Source organism: Notamacropus eugenii, chromosome 4, assembly GCF_028372415.1.
Source record: "Notamacropus eugenii isolate mMacEug1 chromosome 4, mMacEug1.pri_v2, whole genome shotgun sequence".
NCBI classification, from domain to species: Eukaryota; Metazoa; Chordata; class Mammalia; order Diprotodontia; family Macropodidae; genus Notamacropus; species Notamacropus eugenii.
In genome coordinates, this window is record NC_092875.1 from 415,031,547 (window position 1) to 415,056,962 (window position 25,416).

At 37.8% G+C, this 25,416-nt stretch overlaps 1 long non-coding RNA gene across 1 annotated transcript in view; it reads left to right on the forward strand.

The window, feature by feature from the left end:
• Positions 1–25,091, forward strand: part of LOC140501768 (uncharacterized) — a 51,316-nt gene extending 26,225 nt beyond the window's left edge. Inside the window, exon 3 of the long non-coding RNA XR_011966348.1 lies at positions 24,995–25,091. This is a non-coding gene — a long non-coding RNA (uncharacterized lncRNA). The remainder of the gene's footprint in view (positions 1–24,994) is intronic.
• The last annotated feature ends 325 nt before the right edge of the window (positions 25,092–25,416 follow it).

Below are 25,416 nucleotides of genomic sequence, written 5' to 3' on the forward strand. Positions count from 1 at the left end.
GTTTGGGGACTGAGATTCAAATGCTGCTTCCCGCCTTAGGGCTTTTGGCGGGGGCAGGGCTGCTATTCAGTGTGAGAATTAAGTTCAGATGGTCAGGTCGGGGCAGGGCCACCTCTCAGGCCCAGTTCCCTCAGGGGGTTTATGCACAGACCTTCCACAATGGATCCAGGCTCCCGCCCACTTGGGGAGCCCCTGTCTGTAGCCGCCTCTCAGCTTCTATCTCCCAGGGGGGCCCGAGCCATGGGGGCACCCCACTCCCCTCTCGACCTGCCAAAGAGACTCTCTCACTGACCCTCGTCACCTGTTGGGGGGGGGGGCTTGTGCCGCCGCTGGAGATCCCATCCCTAAAGCCTGCTCGGATCTGTACCTCTTGGAGCCGCGGCCGCCGCAGGTCCGGGCTGGGCTCCGTGTCTGCAGCGCGATGGACCTTTTGGGAGAGGTTTGCAGGTCCCTCTGTGGGTGGAGGGACCCTCGTGGCCGCAGGATATCTCGTCCCCGTAGCCCGTTCGGATCTTTTCCTCACGGTGTCGCGGCCGCTGCAGGGCTGCACTCAACTCCCAGTCCCGGCACCCAGTCCACAGCGCGAAAGACCCCCTGCGAGAGGTTTGCAGGTCTCTCTGGAACAGAAATCTCCCTCGCTCCAATATTCCGTGGCGTCTGGGTGCAGAATTCACCGTGGGTTGGTCCCCTCTAGCCATTCTGTGGGTTGTGGGTTTGGAGCTATGTGTGTGTGCGTCTTTCTACTCCGCCATCTTGGCTCCGCCCCCAAGAATTATTTTCTTCAGTGAGCTTTTGAATCTCCTTTTCCGTTTGGCTAATTCTGCTTTTGAAAGCATTCTTCTCCTCATTGGCTCCTTGAACCTCCTTTGCCAATGGAGTTAGCCTATTTTTCAGGGTGTTATTTTCTTCAGCATTTTTTTGGGTCTTCTTTAGCAGGGTGCTGATTTGTTGTTCAAACTTTGCTTGCAAGTCTTTTATTACTCTTCCCAGTTTTTCCTCCACCTCTCTATCATGATTTTGAAAATTGTTTGGGCTCTTTAAGACCTTTTCCCAGAACAGATCCCATTGAGTGGGCTGGGATTTAGAAGCACTGACTTCCGTGTCTTCCCCTGATGGTGAGCACCGCTCTTCCTCATCAGAAGGGAGGGGAGGAGAAACCTGCTCACCAAGAAAGTAACCCTCAATAGTCTTGGTTTTTTTCCCTTTTCTGGGCATTTTCCCAGCCAGTGACTTGAGCTCTGAATATTATCCTCACACCCACCTCGCCTCCGGATCCTCCCAGCCCGCGCTTGGGGTCTGAGAATCAAATACTGCTCCCAGCCTCGGGGCTTCGGCAGGGGCAGGGCTGGTATTCAGTGTGAGATCAAGTTCAGCTGCCTGGGTCAGGGCAGGGCCGCCTCATGGGCTCATTTCCCTCAGGGGGTTTATGCAGAGACCTTCAACAATGGATCCGGGCTCCTGCCTGCTTGGGGAGCCCCGGTATGCTCCCGCCTCCGCTGTTGCCTTCCGGGGGGCCTGAGTATGGGGGCACCCCACTCCCCTCTCGAGCCACCAAAGAGACCTGTGGGTGGAGGGACCCGTGTGGCCACTGGAGATCCCGTCCCTGAAGCCCGCTTGGATCTTTTCCTCTCGGTGCCACGGCTGCGGCAGGGCTGTACTCAGCTCCCAGTCCCAGCTCCCAGTCCCGGCGCCCAGTCCGCGGCACGAAGGACCTTCTGCGAGAGGTTTGCAGGTCTCTCTGGAACAGAAATCTCCCTCGCTCCAATTTTCTGTGGCCTCTGGGTGCAGAATTCGCCGTGAGTTACTTCCCTGTAGCCGTTCTGTGGGTTGTGGGTTCGGAGCTATGTGTATGTGCCTCTTTCTATTCTGCCATCTAGCCCTGGTCTTTTCAAGAAGAATACTTGAAAGTCCTCTGTTTCTTTGAAGTTCTATTTTTTTTCCCCTGAAGCATTATACTCAGTTTTGCTGGGTAGGTGATTCTTGGTTTTAATCGTAGCTCCTTTGAGCTCTGGAACAGTATATTCCAAGTCCTCTTATCCCTTAGTGTGAAGCTGCAAAGTCCTATATTATCCTGATTTTATTTCCACAGTACTTGAATTGTTTTTCTGGCTGCTTGTAATATTTTTTCCTTAACCTGGGAACTCTGGAATTCACTTACAATATTCCCAGGAGTTCTTCTTTTGGGACCTCTTTCAGTGATTGGTAGATTCTTTCCATTTCTATTTTATCCTGTGGTTCTAGAATATCAAGGCAGTTTTCCTTGACAATTTCTTGAAAGAAGATGTCTGGGCTCTTTTTTTGACCATGACTTTCAGGTAGTCCAATAAATTTTAAATTATCTCTCCTGGATCCATTTTCCAGGTCAGTGGTTTTTCCAGTGAGATACTTTACATTGTCTTTTATTTTTTCATTCCTTTGGTTTTGTTTTATAATTATTTTATTTCTCGTAAAGTCATTAGCTTCCATTTCCTCCATTCTAAATTTTAAAGAATTATTTTCTACAGTGCTCTTTTAGACCTCTTTTTCCATTTGGCTCATTCTGCTTTTTAAGGCATTCTTCTGCTCATTCATTGGCTTTATGGACCTCTTTTGCCATTTGAGTTTGCCTAATTTTAAAGCTGTTATTTTCTTCAGCATTTTGAGGAGTTTGCCTTTAGCAAACTGTTGACTCATTTTTCGTGATTTTCTTGCATCAATCTCTTTTCTCTTCCCAATTTTTCCTCTACTTCTCCTACTAGATTTTCAAAATCCTTTTTGAACTCTTCCATGGCCTGAGACTGATTCATATTTTTCTTAGAGGCTTTGGATGCAGGAGCTTTGACTTTGTTGTCTTCTTCTGGCTGTATTTTATGATCTTCTTCATCACCAATGATGTAAGAAAATATCTCTTCACTGAAAAATTAAGAAATCTATAATCTGTTTCTTTTCTCCCCATTTTCTCATTTTTCCTGTCAATTACTTGGCTTTTGAGGTTTGTTAAGTGTAGGGCTGCAGAAGCAGCCTCCATTTCAGCAGTGGCTCCAGCTGCCCTGAGGCTAGGGCCAGGGGCTGAGGCCAGACATTGCTCCCCTCTCAGTCAGTTGAGAGATCCTTTCCACTGACTTTTGAAGTTGTCTTCAGCCTTTGTGGGTTGAGTAGTCTGGAATCCACAGCAGCCTCCAGTGATTCAGTCCTCTAAGGCCTGCTCCATTCAGTCCGTTCCAGCATGACCAGGATGAACTGCTCTCTGCTTGCAGTCTGGTGCAACCATTCCCATACACTTTTCTGATTGTCTTGGGCTGAAAATTCACTTCAGTCTGTCATTTTGTGGCTTCTGCTGCTCTAAGATTTGTTTAGAGTCATTTTTTACAGGTTTTTTGAGGGGTTTGGGGGGAGAACTATAGCAAGTCCCTGTTTCTACTCCACCATTTTGGCTCTACCCCAGAAGGTTTTTATGCTACAACAGAAATTCTTAGCCTGGGATCCATGAATTTATTTCCTTTTTTTTTTTTTCAAAGAAAATTTTGATGGCAGTATTTCAATAAAATGGTTTCCTTTGCAGTCCTCTTTTATTCATTTAAAACATTAGTCTGAGAAGAGATTCTTGGGTTTCACCACATCCCCAAAGGCATCCATGATACTAAATGGTTTAAAAACCCCATTATAGAGCTTAGCTACTTTCCCACCATTAACTCTCAGCCTCAAAAATAGTAAGGTAATAAATGTTTGTTGAATCAACCTTCAGGGTTTGAACACATACCTCTCAGGACAGAATCAGATTTTGCTACAGTTATCATACTATAAGAAAATGATTTCATCCTCAAACACACATTTTATAAATGTTGCTATTAATATCTACACAAAATGTGAAAATCTTAGAATTGTTAAGGTGTTAGAGATAGAAGGTAACTTTAGACCTTCCAGTCCAATCTCTCTTTTTTAATTGGTAAGGAAATTAAGGACTAGTGATGTTAAGTAATTTATATAAGATCGTAGTATCATAGATTTAGAGTTGGAAGGGATGTTAGACAATATAAAGTCCAACCTCACTTTATTGATAAGGTAACTGAGACACTGACATGGTATGTGACTTATCTCAAGCCATAGAACTATGTCTAAGTAGTATTTGAACCCAGGACTTCCTGGCCTCCAAGTCAACATTCTAATCACTACTCCATAACTTAAATCACCACTACTCCATAGCTTAAATATCCAACAACTACTGCATGTTTCCACTTTCCTTTAGTCACAATGCACTGCATATATGCACAAGATGTGCAAGGCTCAGCATGTGAATTATTCTCATTTCTATAGATCCACTGTTCTCAAAGTGTGGTCTCTGATACTATGTTGCAGAGTTCACAAACTCAAAACTATTTTCATAATAATGTTAAGTTGTTTTCATTTCTAGTACAATAAATATCTCTATCTATCTATCTATCTATCTATCTATCTATCTATCTATCTATCTATCTATCCAAAAGCTCTTGGGCAGGGCAGGGGAAAATGGGGTGTCTTCAATAATTGTTAGAAATGTAAAGGAGTACTGAGATCAAAAAGTCTGTGAACCATTGCTATACCAAAGCATCCACACACTCATCATATTTGGCTTTTGTCAGCCACTCACTATCAATCTAAAGCTTGGAGTATTCTGTGCTTGAAAACAGTGTTGGGACATTGGGACAGATTTTCTGTGGGCCTGGAGCAAATTTGGAGCTTCTGGCAAATTTATGCAGTCTTAGACCAAGATTGGAATTAGGATTAAAGGACATCATTTTGTATAATTTTTGCCCTAAATTAAGAGTCATACATTTCACTGTCTCACTAACCATGGAGAGGCTTTTCAACCTTTGAGGTTCTAGGTAATAAAGAAGTGTAGTAAAGAAATGAATTGAAAACCATAATGGGTCATTTTCCTAACTTTGTCACTAGCTTGAGGCCTGGATTCTTAGGATGCAAATGTTGGGATCTTTTTGATAAGTTACAGTTTCCTTACTTGAAAATTGAAGGGGGTGGTAATAGAAGACTAAATGACTTCCAAGATCATTCCTGCGCAAAAATAAATAAATAAAAGTCTGTGGATCTGTGAAGAAAATATTTGGAAAGGTGAGTAGAAGTAGAACATTTTAGGCAATAAAGGAAAAAAGATATTTTATAAAAGGAAAGGGTTGGAGCAGATGGTCTCTCTGGTCCCTTCTGCCTCTAGATGTATGATAATATGTATGAGGTTACGCATATGTTGTCAAAAATCATTTCCCCCACAAAGTGAAGAAAAGATAGTCCACTAGATGTCACTGCTAAACTACTAAAATATGCTGAAATACCAACCTCAGTAAAAATCTGGCTTTTGAGGCATCTGTAGTGGAAACCACTGTGTTACATAGTCTTTGGAGACTGCTTTTAAGTTTTGTACAAACCTCTACAACCCTTTTAATGTGTTTGGGGTTTCACAAAGCTTTTTCAAATTTTGGGAAAATGTTTGCTTGAATTCACACCCATGTGTATTTGCACAGAAATTGAATTAAAGACAAATGACCGTCACTAGTTAAGTGGAAATTTTTGATGGTCAGACACAGAATAAGGTCAGAGATGATCACTATGTGCTTATATTGTTATTATTTAAGAAAAATAGCCTTGAGTAAACTATTATTTGCCTTAGAACAAGTCATGACAGTAAAGAGAAAAGCAAGGTTTTATATAGAATACTTTTAAATTGTCTCAAAAGTTCTTACCCCAAAATAATGATTTGGAAATTGGAATGTTAAGTTTTAGGTATATTATTTCATCACTAAATTTTATATGTGTATGTGTATATGCATGTGTGTGTATGTATATGTATAATGGTAGAAATGCCTGACTCTGCTTGTTAAATATAAAGTGGGTCATATAAGTCCCCCTGTTTCAGCCTACCTGCTTCTAGTTAGTATTGTGCCCGGGAAGCTTTATATTTAAAGAATTCCAAATAAACATTTTATCACTTTCTTCAATAACTTATTGTAGCATTGCACAGTTCACTTTTTAAAAAGAATTCTTCAAATCTGTTCCACTATTTCCGTCTTTTCTTTCTGTGCATATGCTTTCCTTTTCCCTACAAATCTCTCTTTAGCATCTTCGTGCTCTAGCAAGCTACCTCTGCTTTCATTCATGCCCCCAGTCGCTCCCTTGATTACTGTCTTCCAACTTAGATTGCCTTTGGGTGATTTCTTACTTTCCTGCACTGCTGTCCCAGTTCATGGGCTCATGGATTTTTATAATTAGTAGACATATTAGACACCATACTGTCCGACAAATTTCACTTATTACTTTTTAAATAACCTATTCTTTTTTGTTAGAATAGTCTACCTAATAATTGAATCACAATCTATCTTCATGCAACTCCTGTTCAATTGTTTAAGCCAATTGTTCAAACGACAAAGAAGGTCTATTTCTTTTTCACATAATATATCGTCAAACATTTAAACACAACTATCATGTCTTCTCTAAGTTTTCTTTTCCCCAGGCCAAACACTTTGTCCTTTCAACCAGTTTCACTTTTTTCTGATACCTTATCATCTTGGTCTCTGTTCTTTGACTATATTCCAGTTTGTCAATAGAGCAATACTTGGATATATTTGTGATCTCATAATATTCCTTCCAACAGTATAGATAGAAACCCACCCATGACTTCATCCTCTTGCATTTCTTGTCCATGTCTTCTTATAAAGTCTTTCACAGGGGATCATTCTAACACAGGTGTATCTTTTCGGTCTTGATATTGTAGGGAACCAAATAGAACATACCAGCTATTCACTGATAATCTTTTACTCTAACTGTAAGACCAGCTTACCTTCTTCTGTAGTTATACTTGTCTTTATTAATCTCTTTCATGCCTCTTCTCCTATGTAATTCTTCATTTGTAATATGCTATGGCTTACTCTCCCCAGTCTTGGATTGCCTACTATGTCACTCTGTTGCCAACTTTAATTATTTAAAGACTGGCATTCTCAACTATATAGAATCATCAGAAGAATATTATGTTTCAAAGTAGGTACCTTTGTTTCAGGGAAAATATGAGATCATGAAAAGTACTATACAATTTTCCAAAGGCAATTGAATTTACACTCTTATTCAGTACTAGAGTCAGTTGATTGTTCATCTATACTGTTTGCCTAAGATCTGTATATTGGTGAGCCAGCTGTGTGGGATGTCCATCCAACTATATACCACAATCTGGAAAATAAACATTCTTCTATTCAGTGTGTGTGTGTGTGTGTGTGTGTGTGTGTGTGTGTGTGTGTGTGTGTGTGTGTGTGTGTGTGTGTGTGTGTGTTTTCCCCCTTGTATAGGTAAGCCAAACTATTGGGAGTGATTATGGATCTCATTTGTGAGACTTTGTGATGATCCAAGTAATCAGCTTTATACCAACCTCAAACTAGGACTCCATCTATAGAGAATTCCTTTTGCATTTGGACTGTGTGCTGAAAATTCTTCATAAAAGTGGCAATCACCTTTTGAGTAGTAAAATCAACCTTTTGACTTCTCTTGCTTTATCCCTTGTTCAATATTATTAGACAATGTTGATTACAATTTTCTTTGTTTTAGCACTTTTCAAGAATTCTGTTTGATTTTAACATGTATATGGGAGACCCCTTGTTAGAGCAGAAGCTGCAAAATAACATTTTGCTATAGCCAAATAAGTCTTTTTTCTCCTTTTTAACAATAATAGTAAATGCAGTGTGTTTTTATAAATTCTAAGTCTTTCAATTGCTGCATAAGTCCAGAGATGTATTTTGCTGCAGAATATCACAATCTGGACTATTTCCCTCCCTTATAAAGAATGCCTTCAGTTCATGTGTATGTTACTTTAATGATAATCTTCATAGTGACCTGGAAATAGTTGTATGGAGAGACATTTTCTGATGTTTTCTCATTTGCCTTTTTATCTGTGGTAGTATTGCCTGTGTTTTGCATTGTTGTAATTGGTCTTTCCTACCAAGACTTAACTCTTCTCCTTTTTCCCCCAAGTATCTTGAGACAATCTTTCAACATCTTCAAAATTTTGTTGTCTGTTGCATGGACTTTTTCTGTGCATTTTGGTTTGGTCTAGCAGATTTTCCCATGTTTGTTTTCTTTAGCACCATTTCCACTATTTCATGCAGCATATTGGGGACTATTTGCTGGAAAGAGTAGTTTGTTATAGTAATCTGGACAGATCTTTTACATTTTTCAGCCTTTTGTTGTACTCCTTGTTTCAGCATTCAAGTTAAATGCTTTCAGAATGATCTGGCAGAATTGTGCCTTTCACCAAGCTTTCTGTAGCTTGTTTTGTTTTGTGTTTTCCTTCTATTGGTTCTTACTATCTTATGCTGTGATAGTGACCATAATATTTTGCTATCCTTCTCCAGAAGATTTTAAAAGAAAAATTTATTTTCTCAACTGGTGTTATCCTTCATTGCCACATGCTGCTGTTTGGCAAAAGGATCAAATATATGTTGCCTAAGTATCTCTTGGGCTCCTTTTCTTTATCAGTTTCCAATTTTATTTTTAAATGTGTTTAAATAGATCAGTTTAGAGTTTTTTAGTTGCCATATTTTCTTATCATTTTTATTCTTTTTTCTAAATGGATTTTGATCTTTGTTCTAACAAGTCAATATTCTAACTACATTGACAACTGCTTTGGAAATGACTTGTACACACATATATGTACATGATACAACATATGATATACAATTTTTATGTAAATGTAAAATTCCCTTTCAGAAAGATACTATTTTGGTCTGTAGCCTGTACATAAAAATGGCCTATACAGGGTGTCCCAAAAGTCTTTAGTGAGTACATTTTATACTACTAAAGCTTAAGACTGCACTGAGATTTTTGAATCATCCTACATTATGAAATGTGCTAGAAGATGACCTATGTCATTCCCTTATCAAGTATTCTTTTAATACATGTGTAGATTATTTTCATAAACATTTTCATAGTGATTTGAAAGTGGTTATGTGGATAGATACTTTCTGATGTTTTCTCAATTGTCTTTTTTCTGTAGTTATGTTATCTGTGGTCTATGAAATACGGTCTCACTGAAAAGAAATATACATATACATATTCAGATACATGCACATATATTTTAACTACATTGGACCAACATAGACACAAACACAGTTGCAAATAAACAAAGAACTAAAATAATTAGTACAATAGCTAGGAATTCTACTCAGACTGTTTGCTAGATAGAGTAATAATATTCTAAAATGAGATCATTAATGTTTTCCTGTCCTTCATTTATGATATTGTTTTTTTATCCAAAAGGAAGAAATGAAGGAAGAAAGGAAGAAAAAAAAGAAATAGTTATTAAGCACCTGTTACGTACTAGGCACTGTTTTAAGTGGTTTATAAGCATCATCTCCTTTGATCCTTATAGCAGCCCTGAGAGGTAGATAGTAGTATTATCCCTGTTTTAGAGTGAGGAAACTGAGTTACACAGAAGTTTAATGACTTGCCCAGGTTCACACAATTTGCAAATGTCTGAGGCTGAATTTGAACTCAGATATTCCTGGTGTTAGACTCATTACTCTATATGCTGCTCCATAGCTAGAAGTAGAATGTCTATTTTCTAATTGATTTTCCAATGATTATCATAGATTGTAACCAATTCATTTTTGGTCTGTGCTCCTTTATGTAAAGAATAGGATATTTATTAACTACTATACTGAAAGTAGGGATCAGTCTATTACCATAGCATAGACAGCCCACAATGGGGCTGAACCAAAATGCACAGTTTTATTAACACTGTACATTAATCAATAGTTCCCTACCAGTTGTGCAGATGGCCTTGATGGTATGAACCCATTGTTTTTTACCAAGGATTTACTGTGTAGGATGGGTCACCTTTTCCTATTTCCTGTCTATGCCACAACAAAAACAAATAAGGTTTTGTATTTCCATCTTCACTTAGGACTCCATAAAGAGAGAGACCACCATTTCAACCTGAACCTATATACCCTATAATCTACAACTGAGTCACTTAACTGGTGATAATGAAACCAAATTGTCTATTTCTGTTTCTCCAAAATGATGATGTTACTAGAGATTTCAAGGGGTTTTCAGCATTACTTCATCTCTCCCTGGGGTGCATTTATGTATCTAGTTCATCAGGGAAACTGAATGAGGAATTCTTTAACACTGAGTTGTTGAGCTCATGATGCACTGTTTTTACCTCGTGTCTGTTGTTCCAGACTTATCAGCCTTTTCACAACAAGTAATCATTTCTGTCCTAGGCTCACAATTTTCTTCTCTGACATTGTTTGGCTGTGGCTCAATTCCCATATTCTCAGCATTGATAATTTCATGATTTGTATCTCACTGATCCTTGACAAGGTTCTTGTTCATATTAACTAAATGATTATGGTAGTGTATGTAAAAAACATCAGTCAGGTGAGCTAATGTGATCTCTCAAGCCATCTGAATAATAGATTCAGCCAGATTCCCTCAGGGTTCAGCTACTCTCTGATTTGGAATTAGTTAGTCCAAAAAATTGCTTGGACTCCTTTGGTTAGTTACTAAAACACCTCCAAGTATGCAGGTCCTCTACTGCTATTTGCTAGCTTGTCTATCAAAAAATCCATATCAAGAGTGAAGTCATGATATACAGGGTATCCCAAAAGTCTTTATGTAGTTTTAAGTTTTAATAGCTTTAAGTTTTAATAGAATTTTGGAATGCTTATTTTAATAAAGATAAGCATAGTATTTTGTTTCTTTCATTAATGAAAATGATGCCTACTCTGATGCTTACTCACCTGTGTGCCTTGGGCAAGTCACTTAACCTCTTCTGGACCTCAGTTTTCTCCGTTGTTGGATGAAATTACTTTTGCAGTCCTTTCCAGATCTGTGGCTTTGAGCCCTATGATTGTCTCTAAAGGAGATATCATGCTGGATTTTATGACTTGGAGGCCAGAGAATGAACTTCTCCAAGTTCATAAATTATCTCTACATTACTACATCCCTCACAAAGGGAAAGTTAGAGATTGAGCTGATTAAGTCTCAGGGCTTTCTTGACAGATGCTAAAGGACTCTCTATATCACATTTCCTTGCTTCTATTGGAGATGGTCAGAGAAGTGTTAAATGCTGTCTCAAAATGCACAAACCTTCCTCTGAAGCTCTGGTGGGTTCTGGAAGAAAATCTCAGCAAGAGATTCCATTCCCCTGTCTACTAAGGAAGTATAGAGGTACCATTCAAAGACAATGAGGGAGCAGGCTCAATATACTACTAATTTAAGAAGTTCAGTTAACACTTATTAGTATGGGCACAGTGTAGCAGAAAGTATATTGGATTTAGAATCAGAATCAAACTCTTACTCTGCTACTTTTTGTTTATTTTACTTTGGGTAAGTCCCTTGACCTCCCTGGGTCTCAGTTTCTTTGTCTATAGAACATGGAGGTCATACTTTAAGATCCCTAAGGTCTCTATCAGGTTCTAAAATTTATGATCCTAAGTATAAATACAAATATCAGTGGTTCAAGTATTAATTCCTGTTGTTACGCAATGTCATCTTGAATACTTCATACCAAAATTCAAGTTTTGCTTTTAAACGCAGAAAAAGTGTTTCAGCTTTGGAATATTAACTCATAGCTGAGATGTAGGTTGGATTCCATTTCATCTCAGTTGAAATGTATTGGCTAAAACAGAAATGTGATCAACGCTGAGGACTGATATACATGCTAGAGGAGGTCATTTTAGCTTTGGTTTGTTATATACACAAAACCTGGTTAAGGGGATGATATGGCTGTCAAAGAAAAAATTATCTTCCTTCTGCTCAACATATATCACAAATCCTCTTAAACAGTTCTTACATATGTGTGACTTCTGTGAACTTCAGTAGTTAACATTAGCACAAGTGCTTTCCTGGCCAAAAGAAAAGAAATCTGGCCTCATCTTTACCTAACAAGGCATCGATGACTTTGGACTTTGGACTTTGCAATTGATAACAAAGCTCAGCATATTCTTTGGTTCACTGAATAGGTTTGTAAAGTGGATTTGTAATGGCTAAGAGAATTTATTTTTAAAATTTTATTTAGTATTTTATTTTACCCCAACTACATGTAAAAATAATTTTTAACATTTGTTTTTAAAACTTTGCATGCCAAATTCTCTCCCGTCCTCCCTCCCCACCCCGCTAATTGAGAAGGTGCAATTTGATATAGGTGATAAATGTATAGTCATGCAAAACATTTCCAGATTAATCATGTTGTGAAAGGAAAGCAGACAAAAAAATAAGAAAAATAAAGTTAAAAAAAAAGATGCTTCAATCTGTATTCAGACAGCATCAGTTCTTTCTCTGGGGATGAATAGCATGTGTTATCATAAGTCATTCAGAGTTGTCTTGGATCATTGTATTGCTGAGAATACCTAGATCATTCACAGCTCACCATAGTACAATATTGCTCTTACTTTTAAGTAAGTCCAGTTTTTCTGAGAGCATTTTGCTCATTTCTTATAGCACAATAGTATTCCATTACAATCACACACCGCAATTTGTTCAGCCTTTTCCCATTTGATGGGAATCCCCTCAATTTCCAATTCTTTGACACCAGAAAAGAGCTGTTGTAAATATTTTTGTTCATATAGGTCATTTTTCTTTTTTTTAATCTCTTTTTTGGATATAGATCTAGTAGCGGCATTGCTAGGTCAAAGGGTATGCATGGTTTTATAGCCCTTTATAGCATAATTCCAAATTGCTCCACAAAATGGTGTAATCATTTCACAATTTCATCAGCATTACATTAATGTCTCATTTTCTCAACATCAGCTCCAATATTTGTCATTTTCCTTTTCTGTCCTTAGCAAATCTAATAGGTATAAGTTAGTAGCACAGAATTGTTTTAATTTGTATTTCTCCAATCAATAGTGGGTTAGAGCATTTTTTTAATATGGCTATACGTAGATTTGATGACTTCATCTGAAAACTGTTCATAATATTTTACCATTTATCAATTGGATATTGATCAGTCTTATTGTTATAAGTTTGACTCAGTTCTCTATATGTTTGAAAAGAGGACTTTATTGGAGAAACTTGCTTCAAATTTTTTTTCACACTTACTAACTATATTTTGCTAACTGTATTTCCCTTCATTCTATTCTTCTCCCCATGTGTTCTGTTCTCTCTCCTTTCACTGTCTCTCCTCAAAAGTCTTTTGCTTCTGACAAACCCTTCCCCTAATCTGCCCTTTCTTCTATCACTTCCCCCATTCTCTGGTCACCTTCCCCTCCTACTTTCCTATAGGGTAAGAGAGATTTCTATACCAAATTCAGTGTGTATGTTGTTCCCTCTTTAAGCTAATTCTGATGAGAGTAAGGTTCACTCACTCACCCTTATCTCTCCCACTTTCCCCTCCACTGTAATAACTTTCTCTTGTATCTTTTATAGAAGATAATTTACTCCATTCTACCTCTCTTTTTCCCTTTCTCTAAGTGCATTCCTCTCTCACCCCTTAATTTTATTTTTATATGTCATCCCTTCATGATCAATTCATATGCGTGCCCTTTGTCTATAAATAGTCCTTCTAACTGCCTTAATAGTGAAAAAGTTCTTATGAGTTACAAGTATCATCTTTCCATGTAGAATGTAAACAATTTAACCTTATTAAGTCCCTTATGATTTCCCTTTCCTGTTTATCTTTTTATGTTTTCCTTTAGTCTTGTATTTGAAAGTCAGATTTTCTATTCAGCTCTGGTCTTTTCACCAAGAATTCTTGAAGGGTCTCTATTTCATTCAATATCCATTTTTTCCACTGAAGGATTATACTCACTTTTTCTGGGTAGGTGATTCTTGATTGTGATCCTAGCTCCTTTTCCCTCTGGAATATTATATTCCAAGCCCTCTTGTTGTCCTGACCATAGCTCCTTGATACTTGAATTGTTTCGTTATGGCTGCTTGCAGTATTTTCTCCTTGACCTAGAAGTTCTGGCATTTAGCTATAATATTCCTGAAGGTTTTCACTTGGAGATCTCTTTCAGGAGATGATTGGTGGATTCTATCCATTTCTATTTTATCCTTTGGTTCTAGAGTATCAGGGTAGTTTTCTTTGATGATTTCTTGAAAGCTAATATCTAGGCTCTTTTTTTTTAAATCATGGCTTTCAGGCAGTCCACTCTTTTCTGCACTGGAACTATGATGAAGATCCCATCCTCATAGAGGAGCTGGGGTGTGCTAGTGGTCCTCCTAGGTCAGGGATTGTGACCCAGATCTGAGTATGGGCAAAACAATAAAGTCCTGCCTTATTGCTATCAAAGAGACCTTTGTAATGTCCTTCTGACCAGTAGTTCAACCCTCTTACTGTCTGTGATCTGAGAGCTCTGGAAGCAACTGCTGCCACTGCTGATTGTATGACTCCCAAGAACCGCTCCTGGTTTGCTGGATCTGAGTCTGGGTCTGGGTCTGTGTGGCCTGTGCTGTACTGTTCTCCACTATTTCTCAGGTGGGACAGATCTTCCCTGCTAACCTTCTAAGTTCTCTTTGACTGGAAAATTATTTTCACCTCATTCTTTTATAAGTTCTGCCTCTATAGGAATTGTTTTATGGCATTATTTAAAAGTTTTCAGAAGGGTTTTGGGAAGAGCTCAAATGAGTTGCTGTCTTTTCTCAGCCATCTTGACTCCCTCTTGGCTAATAGATCTTAACAGGAGGTTGCTAGTTTCAATCTGATTGTTAAGGCCTTTAAGCTGTTGCCATCTGCTCATTCAGCACAATGAAAATCTCACCAGAGAGTCTGATTGGATGACCAGAGAATTGCTCTTGCCATTTCAACAAAAGAAAAGGTATTGAGCCACTGCAGGGAAATGCATGTTGAGGCTATCTGTGATACACCCATTCTGTGAATAAATGGACAATTCCGATTTCAGCTCTCCCACCCCCATACAGCTAGGCTGCCAAATATTCACCTTTCACCAGCACTTAATTCACTATCAAAATATTTTTCCAGGATGGGAAAAGGACCAACTTCCAGGCAAGAAAAGAAAGGGAATGAGTGAGTCTAGTTAATGACTTCCAGATAAGCATTAGCTTGTTTTCCTAATGGCCTACTGGGTTCTGCTGAGTTACCCATACAACCAGCTAAATGGACCACTATGTGAGACCAGTCTAAGAATCCCAGGATTTGTTTTCTCCTTTCCTTTTCCCCTCATCTATAGTCAAAAAAGCAAAGAAAATGTAGCTAGGAGAATCAAAGAAGGAAAAAATAAAATCAAGATTTTACTGTAACCAAAGCGGATCTGAAAATAACTTGACTAAATCATCATGCGACAGATTTGTTGAGTTTGTATAAACAATAAAATATATTGTCTAATGACTGAATATGTATCTTTATTTGTTTCTCTGGAGAACTTTTCTGCCCTCAGCAAAAGTCTGGAGAAAGACATGAATGTGATAAAGAGAAAAGTCAGACCCTTTTAATTTATTCGATATAAGGCAAAGCAAAGGTTGAGAATTCCAAATAGGCTTGCATCACTCAATCTTCCCTGGGCCATTTTCCTGCCATAATTATCTCAGACACATCTCAACAGTGTAGCCACTAATATAAAACCTCTGTTAAATAAAATGTAAACACTAAACAAACAGTAATAATGGTCTTTAGTTTACCACAGCATGCTGACCACATCAAAAGAGAATGAGTAGGTGGTTTCCAGAATACTGTCAAAGAACTGAAAACAATCTCTTGCTGAAAATAACACTAAGTCTGGGGAGAAAAAAAGAAAAAGGAAAAAAACCCCTGTTCTCTAAGTAATAAGTGAATAGAAATATTGATACAATTTTAAAAAGACAAATATAGTAGGTCAAAAGCAAAATTTTAGGAGGATTTTCTGTTATATTCTGTGGTACCTAAAGCAGTAACGTGGCAGGTATCTCTGGTGTCAGGTCTATTTTACCTATGATTCTACGTGGACCTCACTTGCATCAGACAAACCATTTGTAAAATTTTATCATTTGTGAAATTTTATCTTTGGTTTAATTTTTCTTCCCTTGCAAAATGTGGCACTATATGTCTTTTAAAAAACAAATTTGCATTTAATGTTGGATGGAACCTTAGAGATAATCTAGCTCAATTTCTTTATTTGATAGAGGAGGAAACAGAGGTATAGAGTCCAAAAGTGACTTGTCCAAGATCTTAAAAGTAATAAGCAAAAAATCTGAACCCACGTCCTCTGAGAAGTATCTTACCTCAAAGGACGATTGAACAGTTTAAACTTCGTGAAGTTGTTTTCCCAGAAACTAAAAAGGAGCAATTCCAATGTATTATTATAGTTTGTGGCCTTGAATCCTTTAATTCAGGAGGCAAAACATTTTCCATGACAACTCTTCATATAGGGTCGTTAACAACTTTTTTTTTTAGATTCCTCATTTAGAACTAAAATTATTCCAAGTTTCCTATATCAGTAAACATGAATTTCTTAAGAATCATTCACATTTCAATTTTTTTGTAGATTTTATTTTCTTGCATCATTTGAAGAAAATATGTTGGCCTTTCTTCATTAAGAAAAAAAACAAACCAGAATGCTGTTTCATTTCAAATTACTCCTAAAAACTAAATGTTGCATGCAAAGAATGCTTAACAAAAAGTTTTTTTTCTTAGTTTAAAAGAAACAGTCAAAATAAAATAAAGTCATTAATACATAAAAGAAATGACCTAGATATGTTTTGTTGGAAATTTTACTTTTCAAATTCATCATTGCTCCTTTGATGGGTTTACATAATCCTGGTTTGAATTCTGGCCAAAAAAAAATGACTGTAGTATAGACATTGTAGCTTAATACTGCAATTTGGAGAAGCCTCCTTTTAGGCAGAAGGAATACATATTAAGAAAATTCCATGGTATTCTACTTCTTTCTCTCTTCTTTGGTGGTGGCTATTAAATGTCACTGATATGAACTACCAAATTTTGAAGGAAGATTCTGAGATCAACTGCAATCCTAATATAAAACAGATATCGTATTTTGGCTTTAGCTCTTAAAGTTACATCTAATGACTGTACTAGGTGGATAAACTGGAAAGATGTTTAATTTTTGAATGACTCCACAGTAAACTTTTTATTTTGGAATGCATAGAGTAAGAAAGTGCAAATAAATATGTAATTGAAATTTTCTGCACTCCACATTTTTGAGAAAGAGACAAATTATAAGTAACAAAGCTGATGTGAGAGGTTCGATCAAACAAACAACTTCCAGAGTGTGTTGGTTAGGACAAATTCTGACTAACCTCTTTCCATTCCCTGTTAGTGTGAAAACAGAGTGAAAACTAGATTTTGAAAACATTGAAAAATATGTAAGAGTTTTATTGAACCATTAAAAGAGATTAACTTGTATTTAATCTAATTTTAGGGTTAAATATTTATTTTTCTATCCAGTTAGCTCATGAAGTATTTATGATCCCCTGCTAAGAGTCAGACACTGTGCTAGGCTCTGGAAGTATAAAGACAAACCTACCTTCAAGGAGTTTATATTACTTTGTATACATATGCTTTATTCTCTTTTATGTAGGAGGATTATGATCATCTTTAATTAACCAAAATACCCATTAATCAGAATTGTTCATCCCTAATCATTCTGGATAAATAAGAGTTTCTTGTGCTTGTTTTTTTCCTTAGGATATGATAGGGAAACACATTAACATACACATATGCAGCACACTGTCATTAGTACTATATGGTAATCTAGAGATAAAACAAGCCAAGCAGATTGAAAATGGCTATGATTCTGAGTATTTCACACAGAATAACAACCTCTTATGTTCCTCATGTCCCTTGTGTCCCTCCTTTTGAGGTAACTTCTGGGTTCAAATTTGCCAGGTCAGATATATCGCATTTATGCCAAGTTCTACCAAGAGACTAACATAAGACTATTTCTTTCTCTTAATAGAAAACATAAAACATAATTCGTAAGCATACAAAAAGACTGTTTGACGTAGTGGAAGGAAAATTGGATTTGGCATCAAAGAACGCAGGATCAGATCCTGGGTCTGCCACGTGCTACTTGTGTTACCTCAAATAAATCATTAAATCTCTTTAGGATTCAGTTTCCTCACCTGTAAAATGGGCTTGATGGCCTCTCAATTCCTTACAGGTAAACCCTATGAATTACTTTTGTATTTGAGAATCCATGTTCTGGGCTAGGTGACAGAGTAAAGAGAATAATAAAATATTCTTTTGATAATGTTGTATGATTTCAAGTCTCCAAAGAATTAGAGTGAAGAGGGCCACCCTCAAAGGCCAAAGAAGAGAGGCATGCTAGCTATGAGTAGGCTGCAACATGTTACAAAGGGAAAAAAAAGACATAATGAAGGAATATTACAGATATTGGCAAAAACATGTACAAAAAGAAGACAGACTGGTCCTCTGGCAAGAGTGAGAGATAATTTTGGGGTCACTTGTGTATTTCATTGGTGTCCTCTCAATGAGAAGAGAGTTTAAAAAAGTACTCCCAACACTTTGCATAGACTCCCTGCAATGCATAGAGAGCTGCGCCTGGAGTCAAGAAGACCTGGCCTCAGATACTTACTCATTTTGTGACCCTGGCAAAGTCATTGAATCCTTACTTACCTCAGTTTCCTCAACTGTAAAATGAAGATAATAAAGAATCCTACCTCCCATATATGTGAGGATCATACAAGATAATGTTTATAAAACACATAGCACAGTGCCTATCAGATAGTAAGTGCTTATTCAATACCTGTTTCATTCCTTCCTACCGTGAAGGGACTATGTGAGCATCTAATAATGGAAAGATGTGAGCAAGAGCCCCAGAGATGGGCAGTCATGAATGGTTTGGGTTTGTCATTATCATTTCATCATCTTGCAGTGTGAGTGTGTTATGTGTTGTATGTTTTACCTGTTTAAATCATCTCACATTTGTCCAGGATTTTAAAAACACTTTTCATTTTACAGATAAGGAAACTGAAACTAAGACAATTTAAATGACACACAAAGCTAATGTGTCTGAACTGAGAGTTCTCTGCTCATGCTTTTATGAGAAAATACTGTGGAGGAATAGGAGCTAAAGGGACAAAGAAAGCAAAGTCTTTCTCAACAATTGAACAGTAATATAATGTATGGATTCATCCTATGGGACCACTGCTGAAATAGTGAAAATAATCTGGTAGTAATATGGGATGTGTGTGTGTGTGTGGCTGTGTGTGTGTATGTGGCTATGTGTATGTCTGTGTGTGTGTGTGTGGCTGTATGTATGTGTGTGGCTGTGTGTGTGTGTGGCTGTGTGTGTGTGTGTGGCTGTGTGTGTGTGTGGCTGTGTGTGTGTGTGTGTGGCTGTGTGTGGCTGTGAGTGTCTCATTGAGTGGCTTAAAAGTGGGAAAGCTGAAAATACATACAACATAAAATTGATATCAGCTGAAATTCAACAGACTATTCACATTAGTCATAATCCTTATCTTTCTCATTTCTATCCCATTCAGTCCTTGAACTCTGCCCCTGGAACCGCTTTGGGCTGTGATAGGTGAACCCTTGCCTAGAACCAGACCTCTACAGTCACTTCCTAGCTATTTCCTAACTGTGCCCCTATGCATATGTCTTTCATTCATATATGTTTCATTACCTATCTTCTTGAGTTCTGATTGGTCATTGCTTTGATCAGAGTCCTTAAATGTTTTTTTTTTAAGTTTTTTGTGCAGACTTTTAGCAAGATGGCAAAGTAAAAACAGTAGCTACAAAGCATTCTTTCCAATGCACATTTCCACAAATCCAGAGTCCAAAGGAACAGTGGGTTAAAGCTGAAGAATAAAATGATGAGGTAGGTTTGTGAACTCTTGACAGCGAATGCTAACTCACTCTTGAGTCCAAAGACAGATCACTTTTTCTTTGCTGGGAGGTGGCGGGAGGGGGGGGGGGGGGGGGGAGGGGGTTGTCTTTGAATCTACATCCTTTTTCTAGAGATTGCTTTTCTGTATCCTTGTCTTCCTGAGGCTTGTTTTTGTCTCAATCTCTCAAACAGCTGAACTCTAGAACTACTGGATGAGCAACTTCCTTTCAGGTGAATCATTGCTAGATGGCATGACCAATAGAAAGAAGAGGAAAAAGAAATCACCTCCCTGGAGATCTCCTCCACATGGGATTATTATATATAATATATAAATTGTTTTCCTATTTCTTTTCACTTCACTCTATCAGTTCATACAGATCTCCCTGGATTTTATTTCTGATAGCGCAGTAGTATTCCATTACATTTATATGCCATAATGTGACAAGCCATTTCTCAACTGATAGGTACCCAATAGTTTCTTTGCCTCTGCAAAAAAGAGCTGCTATAAATATTTTCATACATTTTAGATATTTTCTCCTCTTGGTTCTATTTGGAGTAGAAACTCTGGATGTTCCCTAAGGATTTATCTTAAGCCTTTTCCTCTTCTTCCTCTATACTATCTTTCTCAGTGATCTTAACATCCATACATTCAAATGTTATCTCTATGCAGGTGTTTTCAGATCTATTTATATGGCTTTAACCACTCCCTTGACTTCCAGTTTCATATCAACAATTGCACGAGGAACATCTCAAACTGGATATTCCTCAGACTTCTTAAATTCAACTGCCCAAGTAACATCCCACATGTCCACTGTCATCCCATCCCCAACAATCTCCTCATTCAAATCCCCTGTTACTGTCTAGGGCACTAGCACTCACCGTCACCCAGGCTTTCAACCTCACTGTCATTCATTCCCAACTATTCACTCACACTCATCCCATTCATGCCCATTCCATACATCTCATCCATTGTCAATTCTTGTTTCTATCCTTATATGTCTCATATACATACGCATGTACATTTATTCATACATATGTATGTATGTATGTACATGGGTATATATGTATATATGTATGTGTATGCATGTATGTGTGTGTGTATATGTGTGTGTATATCCCCTTTTCTCAGCTCAAACAGCTGCCACCCTGGTGCAGGCCCTCATCACCTCATATCTAGACTGCTGCAATAGCCATCTGCTTGACATTCCTACCTAAGTGGGTTTTTTTCCTTTTTCTTCCTGCCCCGCCCCTGCCCCATTCCAGTTCATCTTCTACTCAGCTGCCAAAGAATCCTTCCTGAAGTACAAATCTGACCATGGCACCTCCATGCTCATTAAACTATAGTTGCTCCTTAATACTTCTGAGATCAAATGTCAAGTCCTCTGTTGGGCTTTTAAAAATCCACAGCCTGGCTCCTTCTTATATTTTCAGTCTTTTTATGCTGTACTCCTGCCCTCCTATTCTGTAATCCAGCAACATTGGCCATCTTGCTTTTCCTAACATATCATACTGCCTTCCAACTCCACACCTTTTCAGTGGCTGTCCTTCTGGAATACTTTCCCTCCTCAGCTCCACCTCCTGGTTTTCTTCAAGACTCAGCTAAAATCCCAACTTCTGCAAGAGGGCTTTATAATTTCTCCCAATGCTATCACCTTCCTAGAGGGAAGAGAGATCTTAGAGAGATTACCTCTATTTACAGTGGGAAATGGCTGCTTGCATAAGGTCCCTCAGGTGACACAGCAGATAGAGTTCTGGGCTTGAAGTCAGAAAGCTGAATTTTCCTGAGTTCAAATCTGCCCTGAGATACTTACTAGCTGTGTAACTCTGGGCAAGTCATTTAATCCCGTTTTGCTTCAGTTCCTCATCAATAAAAAGAATTAGAGAAAGAAATGGTGAACCACTCTGGTGTTTTTGCAGGAAAATCCCAAACGGGGTCACGGAGTCAGACACAACTGAAACAATGCTGAACAATAATGAGACAGTTTAGGTCAAATCTGACCAGATACTTATTAGTTATGTGACCCCAGACAAGTCATTCACTCAACTTGTGTTTGTATCAGTTTCCTCAGTGGATAATAGCAACACCTACGTCACATGGTTATTATAAGGATCATATGAGATATTTGTAAAATACTTAGCATGGTGCCTGGAACATAGTAGTCACAATACAAATGAATAGCCCTTCCCTTCTCCCTTTCCTTTCCTTCCCTCCCCTCTTTATATTCTATTTAAGAATGTACATATTTTTGCCTTTCTTTGTATTCTCAGCAATTTCTGACATATTTTTGTTGTTCAGTCCTTTTAGTTGTGCCTGACTCTTCATGACTTCATTTAGGGTTTTCTTGGCAAAGATACTATAGGAGTTTGCCATTTCCTTCTCCAGCTCGTTTTACAAAAGAGAGAACTGAGGCAAATAGAATTAAGTGACTTGAACAGGGTCACACAACTACAAAGTGAATGATGTGAGATTTTAATTCAGGAAGTTGAGTCTTCCTGACTTCAGATCTGGTACTCTATTCACTGCACCACCTAGCTGCCTGCCTGACATATATTAAGTATTTAATAAATGCTTGTTGGCTGACTAACTGAAGACATAGTATTGACATCATGGATCAAATATATTCAGAGTTTATTAACATTTTGGACAAGTTTCCAAATTGGTTTTGAAAATGGCTGCACCAATTTTCAGCTCTACCAACTATTCATCAATATGTATATCTTCTGCAGCCTCTCCAGTATTTGTCATTTTTCTTCATGTCATTTTTGCCATTCTGATGACTGTGGGGTACAACCTCACAATTACCTTAATTTTCATTTCTTCAATTATTAATGATTTGGACATTTAGCTATTTATATTTTTTATTTATTTCTTTGAAAACTCTTTTTTTATCATTTCAGGAATTCTTATAAATTTGAATAAATTCCTTATATATTTTGGACTTGAGGTGTTTATAGAGAAATTTGCTGCAAAGAGTTGCCCCCACTCAATTGTTTCCCTTCTAATTTAAACTGAAATGGTTTTGTCATGTATTACTTCTTCCAATTGCATTATGTTCCCTCTCTTAAGGCCGCAAGTCTGTGAACTTAGCCAAAAGATTTGAACAAAAGAAAGATTGGGATAAATATTTTATTGGGGCTTTTATTTTGCTATCAGATCCCAATAATCCTTCCCCTACTTCTGCTAACATGCAACTATTCTTTTTAACTAAGAAGTAATATTAAGCAAAAACAAATCAATAAATTGATCTTGTCTGGAACTATAATTTTCATTCTGTCCTTATGGTCCACCACCTCTCTTCCATGATGTAAGAAACATTTTTGATCGTCAGTAAATTCTTTTTCCAACAGACCAGAAGATGTGCAGCATAAATGTTTCCTGTGGCTTTGGAAGTCACCACTTTTTTTTTCTTTTAGTTGCCTCCTTTTCCCTTCTTCCTTCTCCCCCTGCCATGTGTGCTGTCTGGCTGAGCCCCTTTCACCACACAAGCTGCTCTGTCCCCTACATTAGAGTCCATCAGACAAATGCAGGCAGCTAACTGGTGGGCACAAGTTCATAGCCGTCTTTGTTCCATTCTCTTTCCTTAAGCAACAGCCCACCCTGCCTATTACAACTCTTAAATAAATGGATAATTGTAGGATGGTGAAGGAACCATTAGTTCAAAAACCTCAGCAATTCTGGATAATAGTATTTAATTTCCTGGAAATTAAAATGTGATATTATTTTTACTGATGTGCAATGTCTGTTTTAGGTCAAACTGTCATACTGAACTGGTAAATGGAAATGTGACTGTTGTTCAGCTTTACACTGCATTCCACAGAGATGTCAAAATAACCATTCAGAGTTTAAATCAAAGGTTTAATATTGTTTATCAGAGTTGTAGTTTCCTTTAAAATTTTGTTATTGGTACATAGTAACAATTTAGAATTGGTTTTGATTTTGAAAAACAACTCAGGGAAATGTTAACTAGGAGTATATTTATGCATATATGTGTAAATACATGTATATGTGTACATTTATATAGTAGCTGCATAAGCACAAGTTCTTTAGACACATAAATCTACTTATACCCATGGCATAGGCACATTGGTACCCATTAAATACATAGGGTAGATACCCCTTCCTGGAATGCAGCATGGAAATTTTAGTCAGAAAAACCAAAGTTCAAGCCTTATCTCTTTCACTTCCTAGCTATGAGACCATGGGTAAGTCACTTTACCTCTCTAAGGGTCATTTTCCTCATCACTTCCCACATGCCCTTTTTAGAGTCATCTAGATCCCAACAAGAAGAAAAGCTTTGCTGACTGGCAGATGATTACCAGGGGACCCCTGAGGACCAGGACTAAAGGTTGAACGCTTGAGGATTGCTTTCTCAAATGGGCAATCCTCATCTGTAAAATGTGGAGTAATGACACCTGAATCTCCTAATTCAAATTGCTGTTGAGATGCCCAGATATTAGATAATGCATGTAAAGTGCTTTCAAAACTTTAAAATGATAAAATAAAATAGCAATAATAATAATATCTATATGTATACATAGCACTTTAAAGTTTGTATTTTGAGCCTTGCAACAACTGAATTTGCCCATTTTACAGAACTGAAGATGAGTCATATTACAGAACAGGTGAGATAATTTGTCCATAAAAATTAGAAAATTTTAGAAGTAAAATTCAAACTCAGTTCTTCCAAGCTCTGAGTCCAGCCTTCTGTCCACTAGTTTGGCCATCATTTAGGTCTAAGTCATTTGCTTAGATCTCTTTCATGGTATTTTGGAGGAGCCACAAGCTCTGTGTTGGAGACAAAAAATGAAATATCTTGTAAAGCTGAGCTTTCCACAACTAGTGCATACACACACACACACACACACACACACATATGTATATATAGTATTCTCATGTATTAGACCAGAAAGGAATATATATGTTAGCAAATTTAATAAAAGTGCATGCATCATGGAGTGAAGGAGGATTAGGTAGGCTGAAGAAGTAGGAGAGGAAGACATCAAAGATAAAGGGAAGAAAGAGAAGAGCTGAAGGTCATTTTGCCTATGGACACACTCACTCTCATGGTTCTTTAGCTTGCTCTTGTCTACTCACAGACATTTAGATAAGTTTGTTTGTGGAGGAGCTGTTCAACATCCTGCTCAACATCCATGCACTTTCTTATTGGCATTCCTCTTATTCTCTTAGCTTCTGCCTTATTGGAAAAATAAAATGGCATCTCTATTTCTTTTAGATCCTATGCCCCAAGTCTTTCCAACCAGAACCAATGACATGTAGGGGCTAAGAAGAGGAGCTATACCTGTGATTTTATTGGGATAGGAAGTTCTCAGGTAAGAAAACATCATCTACCAATGCAGGCTAACACACCTCTTCTGAAGCTCTGAATGTTGCCTAGAGCACTGAGAGGTTACATGACTAGAATCATACAGCCACAATGTTTCAGAGGTAGGCATGACTTTTCAGGGTAGGTTGTGGCCACAGGTACTAAGTTCAAAAGCAAACAGTAATGGTAGGGTTCTGAACCCAGTAGCAAAGTAGGGTCTCAGTTCCATAAACCAATCTAAAGCCTGCAGAGGGAATAAATAGAGCTAGAATTCCAGCCCAGTGGGATTCCAGCCTGCAGTTATAACCCTTCGAAGCAGCAGAGCTTTCACA